Source organism: Cloeon dipterum, chromosome 1 (genome assembly GCF_949628265.1).
Source record: "Cloeon dipterum chromosome 1, ieCloDipt1.1, whole genome shotgun sequence".
NCBI lineage: Eukaryota > Metazoa > Arthropoda > Insecta > Ephemeroptera > Baetidae > Cloeon > Cloeon dipterum.
In genome coordinates, this window is record NC_088786.1 from 35,046,040 (window position 1) to 35,060,127 (window position 14,088).

Genomic DNA, 14,088 nt, shown 5'->3' on the forward strand with positions numbered 1-14,088 from the left:
TTTAATTTTTATGACCTTGACTTTTGACCTACCACTTTGAGGTCAATGCAAAAGTTGTTTGCCTTGTTGAGACGAGTTTACGGGTTTTTTTTTTGTTCTATAGGACTACCCTGAGTAAAGTACTCAAAATTCCCAGATTTTGACACTTGAACGCCCGCAAAAATTGGAAAGGCCGGGTTTTCTCAACTGTTTTGTCGGTAAATTAGGGCAAAGTCAATGCGAAAAAATTACCATCAAAATCCATCAACCCCTGGACAGAAATTTGTTGCTTTGAGAGATTGTGGCTCAGTAATATTATTGATCAGTTTAAAGCCGTCTAAAACATGCTATTTTGCTTAAAAAATACGGACCTCTATAGGGTTTCAAGTCTCCAAGAAACTATTTTATAGGTTCAAATTTCATAGCCGTGTTTATAGCTCAAATGGATAAAAACCTTTCGGTCCAATATCTTCCGGAACATTAGTTATCTCATATTTCAAAACTGGCAGAAAATTTCCGTTTTATGCAAAATTACATCCTTATTGATTAAATTAGTTTTGGGTAAAAATTAAATATATCCTTTTGAAAAATCAAATCTTTTTGGAGTGTTCAAAAGTTTCATTTTTGCATCAGCGACAAATATGCTGCAGCCGGCGCATATTTCGTCAGAGACAGAGCAATACTCTATATGGTCCGGGGTTGCTTTCAGGCAGATTTATCATGGTGCCCATAAACCGGACTTGAATATTATGTGCGTCTGCAGTTCTCAGTCTGCACGCTTAACATTATTTTTGGCCGCGGTTAGAACTACTGTCGTGGCATGATATAATATTCATATAGCGAGAGGAGCGCGCACATTCCCCGAGTGTGCAGCCTGCATGGGAATGAACGAGCGGCATCCTAAATAAGCTGTGAATTCTTAATTCACAGGACGTTTACAGTGTTTTATGGCTATGAAGGCTGACGCTGGCTGCATAAACAAAATAAAATTATGCCGCAGCGCGTCATATAAGTCGCCTTTCTCAGTATGGCGCGCGGCGAACATCAAACGACGGCAAATATTTTTCTGTTAGTGTTGACACAAGCACTCATAGGCTGTAAATTTCAAGTGAGAAGTGCCAGAGAAAACGTTTTCTGAATGAAGACGTGTTGTTGTGAATAAATATTTCTGCTGGCTGGCTGGCTGATAACATGCACATTGCCTGCTCGCAGCACCAAAGCGAAATGCTCCCTTTGAGTCGGCCTGCTGCTGCCTTAAACACACTCACTCGCTTGCATGTTTCAATTGTAAATATCTCTAGTACATTCGCAAGCGCAAATAAGGCACACCCACGTTTTAGTGACTGCGGAAAGGAATTAAGGTGTGTGCTCAGAGCGGTGTAAAAAATTATTAAAGACATATATGCAGGACATTTGACGCAACGAGTTCAGATTTCGTTTTTTGATATAATTTCTTGAGCAATGCAACAGCTAGCAGAATAATTTAATTCAAAATCTGATGATAATCTCTTTATGAGATCTACAAGCCGCACAGACCACAGCTGTTTCTACAAATAACCTCTCTAACTACACACGCTCTCTCAGCTCCAATTGATTAAAATTCCCAGCATCAGTTTTGTGATTGATGATGCAAGATACAGCAGTGCAATCTACTCGAAAAGGAAAAAAATATATTCTCCGTCCGATATTATTCCTTTTGATGTGAGCCGATGAATGGCCGGCTGTGAGCGAGCAGATCGCGATTGCTCCGCAGAGAGAGAGTAGTTAAGCCATTTTTGTATTGTAGAAAAGACGCTCGGCGCACATACAAATGATGCCAGACGCGGATTCAAAGGAAACCAGCGACACTTTGAGTCTATGTGCGGAGCTGCAAAAAAAGACCCCGTTTTTTTTTGCCCGATTGGTACATAGTGCCACTTGACAGGAATGCTGTACTCGTTCTGCTGTGCGGTCTTAAATCAATCATCAACCACTTTTCAAACACGCTGACAGCCACTGGACAGCTGAACAATGAAATTAGTAGAGAATAAATCACTAATTACCGTTGACTGCTTTTTTGCTTGATTGATTTTGGTTTGGATTCTTCGTTATATATCCGCCAGCATGCCCACGGCTTTTCCTCTGCTCTTGCCCAAAGCTCAAAATTTTAAATCATGTCCATTGGTGATCATGTTTATTTCTTTTAATAAATTTATCATGTCGAACTTAATGAAAACTTCAATTAATTACATATATTTGTATCGTGGAAAATTAAAGAGATGACATTATTTAATATTTTATTTAGCTCACAATTTGTACCAATAAACAAATTTCCAAACTTGAAATTGAATAAGAAAAATAAATTTTAAATATAATTAATAAGAATTACATAAAAAACAATTTTAATAAAATAAATTAAATCTTATTGAATAATAATTATTAAAATTTTATAATTTATAGGTTTTTGCGCAAACTATTATTTTAAAAAAGTGCATTTAATAATAATTAAGAGAAGAAATACAGATATAATTTTGTATTGTAAAGTGGCAGATTATTGGGCCCCACAGAGAATAACTTTTAAGTGTATATTTAAATTTAACGATTAACCTTTGTGTTTTTTTTCTTTGTTAATTATTAAAATTTTATATTTAAATTATCTGCGTCAACTATTAACCCGTTGAAAATCAAATTCGATGGTACATCGCACGAGTCACGCATGCAGTTGAGGAACGTTGTGCGTTCGCGGGCACCGCGGGATAGTCGAGTTCTGTGGCCGCCGCTCGACGCACGGGCTTAATTGAAATTCTCTTGACGCTGGCCGGGCTGACAATGCGCACATAAAATGCGAGTGTGTGACAATGGCTGCCTTTGCGGAAGTGCTCAATAGCACAGCAAGTTGGCATGATGGATCACTTCATTGTTCTAAAAGCAATCTTCAGAGAAAGCCGCGCGCGGCTGGACGGCCTGTCAAAATGACTGAGACGTACATGACGAGCTGGCTGGCTGCTTTTTGTCCATTGTGCCAGGCGGGCAGGCCACTTAAAGCGCGACTCGAAATTTATTCGCCTTTATTGATGGCTCGCCGCGGCCGGCTATTAAGGTAGGCAGCTCACGTGATTAATAAAACACTCGGTGCATACGAAAGCCGGCCGCGCGTAATGAATGCTGAATATTCTGTCACGGCTTGGGCGGAACCTCTTTTCTCTCTGTGCCTGCAAACCGTCACTCACGCTCTGCGTTGACAGCCTGACCTTTAAATTAATTTGCGCTTGATAGCCTGCTCGACGCGTGTAATTTACATCGCCGGCCAAGAACCGAGAATGCAATCGCGTTGCGCTCTTGAAACAATAAAACGCACCGGTCGTCGGACATAGTGCTGTGCAACGCTATCATCAATTATTACCAATGCCCGACTCTCTCAGAGGAAATGTCTGCCATGCAAAACAGCTTGGCGAAGTGTGAAATATTGTTTTCGTTTGCGACGCAGGTCGAAGGGTACATAATTTGCGACGTGAAGGAATTCAATACGCATTGCATGCACAACACGGCAAAGGAAAATAATGTCAAAGTACACTTCTGTATCGCATTATTTAATCAGTTCTGTGTGATGCAACTATTAATGGTATACGCTCACAGGAAAACATTGAGATATATATTTATTATAACTTAAGTTTGTAATTTACAGGGTGGGTTTTCAGAACACAATAATAAATTTTAGTAACAATTATTTCTTGTTTATTATCACTTATAAAATACAATTAATATCACTTTTGTAAAGGGTAATAAAAAAGTGAGAAAGGGCACCACTCCTGACATTATGTTCAGACGTTACTCGTTAGGATGGCTGCCGTAGAGAGAGAAGCTGCCGTTTTAGAGAGATTTTGGGGGTACCTGACCGTGCGCCCCCGCAATTCCGCAAAAAACCGCACCTCCGCGCGCCGTCGCGCAAAATCGTCGAAAGGCAAATCGAGCGCCTCCGCAATGCCGCGAAAAACCGAACCTCCGCGCGCCACCGCACCAAAAAGTTTGATTTATTACACAAAGAAAAATTATGAATTTTTGAACTGAGACGATGCGTCTAATATATATTTTACGTGAAACACCTTTTAAAAACTGCTTTTCATTCAAAAGGTCTCGAAAATTTATGTGCGTCTCTAAAACACCTTAGCTGTCAAAACATCTAAACATGAATGACCATGCGTAAGGTGTCAAACATAACAAAAACACCTTTGTCAAAGTGTCCTTTTCATCCCCTCTTTTAACAAGGTACGCACAAAACATTACGCATTTCTCTTCTCGCTCATGCGGACATGTAAAAAGGGGCCGCGCGAGCTCTTCTTACACAAGAAAGACAAGACACATTTCACGCTTTCCTATAGCGGTTTATCTTGAGAGATGTAGAATAAAGGCCGCGTGTAAATTTTCCAGAGATGCAGGCAGGACCCCTTTTTGCAGGCTAATTGATGTTAGCTGTCTGGCGAGAGAGCGAAGGCATCAACTTGTGCTCGCGGCAGCAGCACATCAAAGAGGATTTTTATTTACAAGCGCACACGATGCATGGCAGTGCTGATGACTAAAAGCTTGTCTGTAATATATTTATATGGCAGGGTGTTGAATGAGATGTGTTTTTCTTTCCGCTTGATCTTTTCAACTTCTGTGCCGCCGTCGCCGCTGCCGCCGCCCGTTCAGCGATGCTGTTATAATAAGAAAATAACACGGCGGCGCGGAAATAAAGAGGCGCCTTATGTCAAAGACAAAAGAGCAGCCGCCAGCCTCGTCCTTCTTCTCTTTTATAGATGGATGCTTGGATGGACGGACGGACGGATGGATAAAAAACGTATTACAGCAGGAGTCAGTGGATCTGCTTCAAATGCGGCGATGATGTGTGCTTTCTTTCAAACGAATCAACACCAGTGGCGAGTCCTACCATTTTGCGAACACTCCAAACTTAAATTTAAAATGGTTTTCTGCTAAGGTAAATAATTTATTTTTACCTCAGGAACAGTAATTAGATTAGTACCAAAACAGGGATATTTATGAACAGTATTAACTGTATTTTTTATACTAATCCTTTCATAAAAAAGCCTAAATTAAAATATTTAAATATATAGCTTTATTATATGCAAGCAAAAGCGCTTGATTTCAAGTTGACTTGGCGTCTGTTGGAGGAAGATCGGCCACTGTCTGTTTGAAGTCTCATCTCAAGATGTTCAACATGCCCATCTCACACTTCTTCTCTCTTTTGATGGCTCCCATACATAGCAGGCAAATGTCTATCAGCAGCCGCGGCTTCTTTATTTTTGCTTTTATCCGTCTGTCACTGGGCTGTGCTCGCTCCCCACGTCTGAAGTCGCTCCTGGATGCTTTTCCCCGGGGCGATAACTCGCCCGCCGACGTCGTCAGGAGGCACGAGTGGCCGACGACCAGCTACTCAGCCTGTCATGTATTATTGGCCTTGTCGATGATGAGACTTTTCAGCGATCATCAAAGGTGTTGCGTTGCCGCGCCTGTTATTCGGCAAGACGGCTGATTCAATTATAGCGCCGAGCATCAAACCGTGGCTGCCATCAAAGACCGCGTGTAGGACCAGAGAGTGCGCGTACATCGTTTTTTTGACACGTGACTGCGCTAAGCTGATTGAAATGATTAATTGAATGCTTCGCATTCCACTGGGTGGATTTGGAAAAGGTATTTGTAGAAAAGCCAAGTCACGCAACATCTTTCCATGACAACTCAAAAGGCACCCAAGCTCTTTTATTGAAAAAAAAATATGAATTGCAATTAATTTGATTTAAAATCTCGTTTCTTACATCGCTGGTTTGAAAAGCGCAGTTCACAATCAATTTTCATTTAATTTTTTTCTATACAAATCATGGATGTTTGTGAATTTACCTTATTGCCTGACCGACTCGCGTGAATAAACTCCTTCAAATGTAGCAATCACGAGTTTGCAGAGCTGTCAGCAGGCTCAGGATATCTGGCATCAGGTGAAGTGTGGAGGAGAGCCGGGGGTACGTACAGAGACGGCGGTTTGATAGACAGCAGAATGCAGGCGGCAAGTTGAAAGTGATCCCGTTTGCTGCACTTCAGAGAAGCAGGTATAGTAAGTAAAGAAAAGCACGCAGATAAATGAGGGACTAGCAACATATAAAGAGAGCAGATTGGCGTTAGAGGTGTTTACACTGCAGGCGTGAAGCCTAATGTCAAAAGAGACACACATAGGCAACTATCGAAAGATTCCTTTCTATGATTGATGTTCTTTAAATATGGCGGGCATTGTTGATACTGAACAATGCTGAGAAGAGGAAAAATATATGGCGATCGAGGGTAGCTTTTACCTGGGATGAAATGCAAGCCAAAATCTTATTTACGTGTATATCTGAGCGGAATAATTCCAAAAATGTAACACAATACTTTATTTTTTTTAATTTTGGCCTTTTTATTTAATCAACGAAATTATTTGCATGTGAAAATGTTGAAGATCCCTAGCTGATCAGCAAAACCTATAAATTGCACCATTATTTGTTAGTCAACCCTGCATTGTATGTCCGTTTCATACCCGAGGTTCCCCACGAGACCTCGCCCTGAGAAATATTCCGTCAGCACAAATTTTGGAACATATTCCTGACGAGCTATGGATCTTAGTTGACCAAGTTGCTACTTTGTAACACCAGTGAATGCAATGTCCTTAACTTATGATTAAATATTTTAAATCTTGCCCAATACTGGAAGTGCTTCGCTTATATGGAATTGAGGATTATATACGGGGAGATCAGTTCCTTCAAATTTTTGGAAATTGAAAGCATTATCTTGGGCATCTAAGAAAGAGCGAGAAATAGATTCACCAACATGTTGGACGTGCTTGCATAAATTGGAACATTTCATTCTAGAAGAAGAGTGCTTTGACAAAAGGACGTGTATCCATGGTAGAGAAAAGTTAAGATCCTCAGCGCAGAGGATTATCCTTCTGGAAAGGATAGCTATTGTTTCATCTGCGGTTCCGATTAATGAGCGTCCTGAATTTTACAAAAGTATCCGTCATCTGCTATTGAATGCTTCTGCTTTTCTTTCAAATTTGACCGACGTTGAATTTCTTGTATTCGGAGATATACTTAATTCTGCCAATTTACGAGCTGGACGATTTGTTTTTTAATATCACGATCGTGTATAAATACCATCACAGTAAGTGAATAATGGAAGACATTTTTGACGTTTTTGAAAATAAATAAAACTACCATTTAATTGATTGGCTATTCATTTGGGGTTTTCTAATTTATATTTCCTGAAATATATATACAGCAACTTTTTATCGAAAATGAAAAGCTGTAACTAAGATTAAAAAATAGTTTTATTTTTCTATTGCAATGAAATAATAAAAATAACTCACTCACGTCTTTGCCACGTGTTTGTTCTTCCCATAGAGAACATTGTTTGAGCTCAACGCGCGTGCGCAAGGGTACGGTTATTGGTTATTGCCGTCAGGTGGCAGGTGCCCAACGATATATATGTGGAAAGCAAAAGCCTATCTCCCTTTACTCTCGGCATAACCACCAGATGAAGCATTCGAGCTGTTTACTAAGTGTCGCACGTGTTATTTTTGAAAGATAAGTTAATTTTTGAACTATCGAAAACATGATGCAGATGATGTTGAGGTGAGTTGATTCTTTTCAATAACTCTCGATTTTAAAGTTTACGAAATGGTTGACACAAGGGTGCTGCCGGATTCGGCCGACGAAAGTCTCAAGGCTTCACAATTTGCGCCAAAGTCAGAGCTTACTTCGCCTAACGATAAGAGAAATTATGACGGATATCGTTGCTCGAGGGGAACTCAGTACTCAAAAATTTTCATAACGAAATATCGTTTTCATACTTAGCGGCTCCATGTGTAAGCAGAGAAGTCATGGCTGCTATTGGAAGTTTGAAAAAGTTGAAGGAACTGACAATTTCAATTTATAATGTTAATTTTTCAGACCTAAAAGAGCTGTGCCGAAATCTCAAAGATTTGCTGTTCGTCAATGTGTATCTTGATTTTGGTCGGCGCCCATCGAAACGAACAGCAAAGAAGAAACGACCAACCCCGACGCTTGATTTTCTTGTTTTCTTATTGTGAATTTCTTTCCAAACTATTGTTATTCTTTTGTGAATTGCAAATTTACTATGGCGAAATATGTATGCTATAAAGGCAACCTGGCCGATAGGCTGTAGCGTGGACATGGACCAGCTACTACTGTTAATTAAGGACGAATCATTAGGATGTTTAATGCTCGGATCGGATCTGTACGAAGATGAGATTAGCTCCATTGAAGATCGTCGATTGATGACCAATTTGTATATTTGTTGAGTATGATTGTGAATTACTAACCATGAGCTGAAATTTATAATTTAATTGCCACACGTCACTTAGAATTAAATCTGACGGTTTTTAATTGTTTTAAACCAAACATTCAGTCTATTTCTCCTCTCGGACCCAAAGAAACTTCTATTCGTTAGATGGCATCCCTATCCTTTTATTTGTTAAATGGCAACCTAACGAATAGAAGTTTCTTTGGGGCGAGAGGAGAAATAGACTGAATGTTTTGTTTATAACAATTAAGCGAGAGAGTCGAAACAGCAAGAGAACCATCACCTGAAGAAGCAGAAGGCCGAAAATCAGCACACACAACCAAGAAGAGCGAAGAAAATTAAAAGATAGGGGCCCATTTGAATGGTCGAATATAATTATAGTCACTGTAAGTGAATAATGGAAGAGAGTTTGGAAAAGAAACAAAACTGTACCATATTGGGTCGATTGGAAATAAAAGGCTCAATCATATATAGCAACTGAATAAAAGCAATATGTTTTATTTTTCTATTTAAACGAAACAATTAAATGTCAAGACGATGAGTTATTTTATCTCTATATTGTCGGTAATTTTTCAGCAATTTACCACTTTTATTGAAATCTAATTAGAGACGCAGCGGTCGCTGTTCACGTAGTTGTAACGAGTTTTTCGATACTCCTTACAAAGTCAGCCCAATTCGCTCACAAAAATGCCCTTTGTGCCAGCCATTAGCAGAGAAAACGGGTCCAGGTGTTTAAGTATATCCCTCAATAATTGCATTCCACCAGGTCTTCGCATTGCTGCAAAATCTATTCGTAAATTAAGATTATTTAGCGTACACTTATGTTTATTCCGTTATTTATTTTTTAAATAAAAATTTAAATTAAAAAATTGATTGCATGCTATGCGCTTTAAAAATGTGATACTATCCGTGCGTGTGGGAATATTCCGCTTGTTCATGACCAAAATAAAGCGTTAGAGGAATCGCCCGCACCTGCACTTATTGTTTGGGAAATAGCCGTAAATCTCTAAACCTCGGCAATGTCAGCAGGAGGTGGCACTTTTATTGCTCCAAAGATGCAATAAAACTTGAAAATCTATCAATACTCCAGCCTTTTGAAGCATTTAATGTCAAGGCCATTCTCCTGGTAGGTTATTTTAACAATACATTTTAATTAATTTTCCTCTTTGCGAAATTTTATTGAGTATTGCATGAAGCACATATTAATCTATTTTCAACTCAGTGCAGTTTTCATATTTTTGTTCTTAAATTTTAGACCGTCAAGTTTCCAGGTCACAAAATATAAGAGGCAATATATCACATTTTAACGTCCAACAGGCCCTGCACAGTTTGACATACGACTACTTAAATTATCGCAGGCAGTTGTTTTCACGGTTGGTTGTCGTGCAGGTTATTTTTTTTTAATTATTGGTTTTCCTTTGCACAGTGTCCTTGTCCAAGTAGTATTTTCCCTATACCAACCAAAATTTATGGCACACCGTCGGCAAGTTTATAATCTTCAAAGTTCAACTCAGCCTATTCATTAAACAATTTTTCTCCTCGAGCAAAGTATAGTATAAGGTCTGACACTTTCTGCCTGCCTGTGGCTTTTATTTTTTGTAACACCAATTGCTAAGAATTGCTTGACAGAATTCAAGCTTTTCATACCATTCTGTGAAGGACATTAATTTACTATATCCTCTGCTCAAAGAACTATGGTGTGAATGATTGCAAGCTCGCTGTGAGAGGAACGTTAACAAAGTTTTTTTTACAATAAATCACTTTTACAACGAAACGTGAGGTGAGTGCCGCTATTAGAGTAAAACATATTTCATCTGATGGGCACATTCTTTATTTTGGCAAATCCAATGAAAAATGGCTTTTGTGACTCTAAAAGCAGCATTTCTTTCGGATTCCACAGCTGCGTTGCAACGCGATATTGACAGTGCCTTGAGTCTTTTCATCCCAGTGGCATCATGCAGTAAAAATTGCCCAAGAGTGCAGCGCGTGTGGTCCATTACTGAATTGTTAACGCGAACAGTGAAACTCTGGCAATTAATCTTAACTTTTATTATCTACAGTGACGGCTAAACCATCAACAGAGGCTGCCGACTGTGAGGTACGCGTTCTTTTACTTCGCACTTGAACGCGCGTTTCATGCAATTTTTAATTTTTTTAATTTCCTTTATTCGTATTACACAGCGGTACAAAAATCGAAGCTTCTCCATTTCTGTCCGCGCATTTACAAATGAGTCTTAAACAACAAAATAATTAATAACAATAAAGAAGAAACATAGTGTTGACATTAACTTGGTGCTCTGGTTAGAATCCATAGTGAGGAGGATATCCGCACCAAGCTTGAGTATACTGCCGCTGAGCCAAACGCCTGATTCCTGAAACGTTTTTTAATTTCGCGTGTATTTGTACAGAAAATTTCTTAAATGGCTGTTCAAAACTGCATTCAGTCTCGTAATATTAATGATTTTTTGTTTGAAGCCAAAAATTTATTAATTCCACCAAATTGTCACGTAGAATATTGCATCGTACATTTAAACATTCGATCCATTTTTAAAAATTTCCACTCCTTGGTTGCTGCTATAAATAATGAGCTAAGTAAAATCCACATTCTGATACTATCCGAGATAAACTGCAAAATCGAAGACGTCCAAAAATTTAAAATTTAAAATTTCAAAATTTATTCGAAACCTAGAGAAGTTGGCCGTGGCGGTGGTTTATTAACTTATGTACGAGAATCCCTAATTTGCCAAATTGTCCAAACTGATTTCAAAACTACTGAAAGTTTGATGCTCCTAATAAACAAAAAAGTCTCAATTTTAGCTCAGTACAAAAAACCTAAAACAAGCAAAACTGATTTCATACATGACCTAAACAAATTCATAACAAAATCAAATACAACTGGGAATTTAGTTATTTGCGGCGATACAAACATTAATTTTAATCTCAAATTGCTGAGCAATTTGAAACAATGATGGCAGATCACGGATTAAAAAATTCTATTCAGTATTCAACTCGAGAGGAATTTTCTGGCGGTAATTTTACTTCAACTCTTATTGATCACCTGTTTATTAAATCCAAAAATTTCCAACACATTTCTGCCGTAATTACTCACAAGATATCTGATCATTATTTAATATCCACTCTGTTATATACGCACGCACAAACAAAAGTTAAAAATAGCAATGATCTCAGTGTTAATTTAAATTCAGTTTATACAGATCTGAGCACATTTTATTGGCCTAGATGTGAGGAGAAAGCCAAGGATCCAAATAAGACACTGATAAATTGTGCCCAACTAATAAAAAATACAAGAGCAGCTAACATCATTGCAAGGCATTCACCAGTAAAAAAGCGCTTTGGCAAGCCGTGGGTCACACTTGAACTTGAGCAGTTAATAGCGGAGAGAGACAGATTATTTAGAAAAAGTAAGAGTAATAAGTCAAATTCAAACTACCGCCTCGAGTACACCAAATTCCGAAACAGAGTGAATCAAAAACTGAAAAGCGCTGAGCGAAATTACAATTTAAGAGCATTTAAATCTTGTCAGGGTGACGTTCAAATAACTTGGTGTAAATTAAACCAAATTCTAGGCCGCACTGTCAGTTCATTGGACGCTACAATTATGTGCTTGCTCAAAGTCCCGTCTCGCGGAGCTCAGCTGTTCTTGCCTGCTCAAAAACGTCAGAACGTCAGTAAAATGCATCAACTATTATTATTGTAAGGATTATTACAAAATATTATTTCTGGAAAATGCTTGTTGCCGATGCATAAATTCGCCCCTTAGGATTCAGTTAAAGCCTTAATTGACCTAAGAAGCGCTGTAATTTTTTGAGCAAATTTGCTGGAAAAGTAACGTGCTTTTCAAATGGTAATGGCTGTCTCCTTACTTGAAATCCGATTTTATTTCAAAACCAAGAGTTTCCCCAATAAGTGGCATACACCGTTGGACAGATCTCGACGAGAGGAATTGAAATATGCCACGAAAATATGTTCAAGCACCGTAAATTTTGGCGAAAATTGGCAAAATTTGAATTTTTACTCTAGGAAGGTCCTTTTTTAGTATTGCAAATACTAGCCCGTTGGCTCGCATTGTTAAGACACTCTCAGGAGTGTCAAAGCAATGTGAGGTATTTGAGCAGTTGGGAGATCTAATACTGGCTACCCAAAATGTGAGAGATGGCAAAAAGTGGTTAGTTTAGTGACTCGAAATGCTCAAATTGCTCAACGGGCTGCTTTGCACCTTTCCAGCATGCGTGATTTGGCTTCACGGGACGAATGTCTAGCGTTTCAATGCAGTCCTCGGTGCGGAGGCAAGTGGCCCTTGAGTGGGCTGGGTCCCTGTGCGGTCTGGTGCGCCCATGTTATCCGCTCGCGGTGTTATTGGGACCCGGGTTTCAGCATTCGTGCTAGTGCAGTGCGCGCCCTTCCCGGTCCTCCGGTTCTCGGACAGGGATAAAAAGAGCAAAAAAAATTGTTGAACAAATTGTTTCGATCAATTTTTTATGACATCCAACAATTCAAATAATTTTCAATTGTTGCCCAGTATAATTCCACTTTAAATTGGATGAGTGTTATTTTTATTTATTTATTTTTGCGGCCACTCGGGCCCCATGTTATCCGGTTGGCGTGTTATTAAGACCTCTCAAAATTAAAAAATAAATAAATAAAAAGAATATAAGCCTGGCCGGATACGTAATTTTGCCTTGGGTAAATATCTCGCTCTATTATCTTGATATTGATTGTTTCCTGCTATACTCGTATAGATATGAAAATATTGCAATAGAGTGAAAATAGAATGAGATAGCACATTTACTGTTTCTCTCGCCGAACAGTTAATTAACACATTATGCCTTCATTAAAAAATTGTTTTGTACAGTTGATTATTTTTGTGAAATTCAAAGTATCAAACTTTTTATGCGCTTCCAATAGTTACAAATGGGACTCTCAAAACAAGCATAAATCATACGATTTGAGTACCGTAATATTTATCTCAAGCCGTATAAAACGGCCAGAAGCGTGTACAAAATTTGGCTAAAAATCAATGCTAAGCGCAAATGGTTTACTCGCGTGTGAGGAAATGATTTTCGTGGAATTTTTGGTCCAAAATTTATTTTTCACCATGCAACGCATATTGCACTCCCCTCATGCGCCTGCGAGGTATCCCAAATATCGCAAAAATTGGGGTTCTCCGCATGCTGAGAACTTATGGATACTTAAAGAGGAATGATTCTGCGAAGACCTGGAAATTGCTTGTTTCCAATGCATAAACTCATCCCTTAGGATTCAGTTAAAGCATAACTTGTAATTTTTTGAGAAAATTGGCTGGAAAGTCTTTCAAATGGTAATGGCTGTCTCCTTACTTGAAATCCGATTTCATTTCGAAACCAAGAGTTTCCCCAATAAGTGGCATACACCGTTGGACAGATCTCGACGAGAGGAATCGAAATATGCCAAGAAAATATGTTCAAGCACTGTAAATTTTGGAGAAAATTGGCAAAATTTGAATTTTCACTGTAGGAAGGTCCTTTTTTACTATTGCAAATTGTTGAACAAATGGTTTATGGCATCCAACAATTCAAATAATTTTCAATTGTTGCCCAGTATCATTCCACTTTAAGCTGTAATGAGTTTCTTAGAATAAGAAATCAATCATTATTGTTCTTTGCGATAAAACATTATTTGTGTTTATTGTGCAGCAGTATCAGCCACCGCCAGAGGTGAATGACGCAGGTTCAGGCACTACAATTGCATTGTTCATGCAATAAACATAAATTTATTTGTTCGCCTAAA

At 38.6% G+C, this 14,088-nt stretch overlaps 1 long non-coding RNA gene across 1 annotated transcript; it reads left to right on the forward strand.

The window, feature by feature from the left end:
• The first annotated feature begins 7,507 nt into the window (after positions 1-7,507).
• On the forward strand, positions 7,508-8,768 carry LOC135934037 (uncharacterized). The gene is made up of 3 exons (XR_010574055.1): positions 7,508-7,610; positions 7,670-7,843; positions 7,929-8,768. It is a non-coding gene; the product is annotated as an uncharacterized LOC135934037 (long non-coding RNA).
• The last annotated feature ends 5,320 nt before the right edge of the window (positions 8,769-14,088 follow it).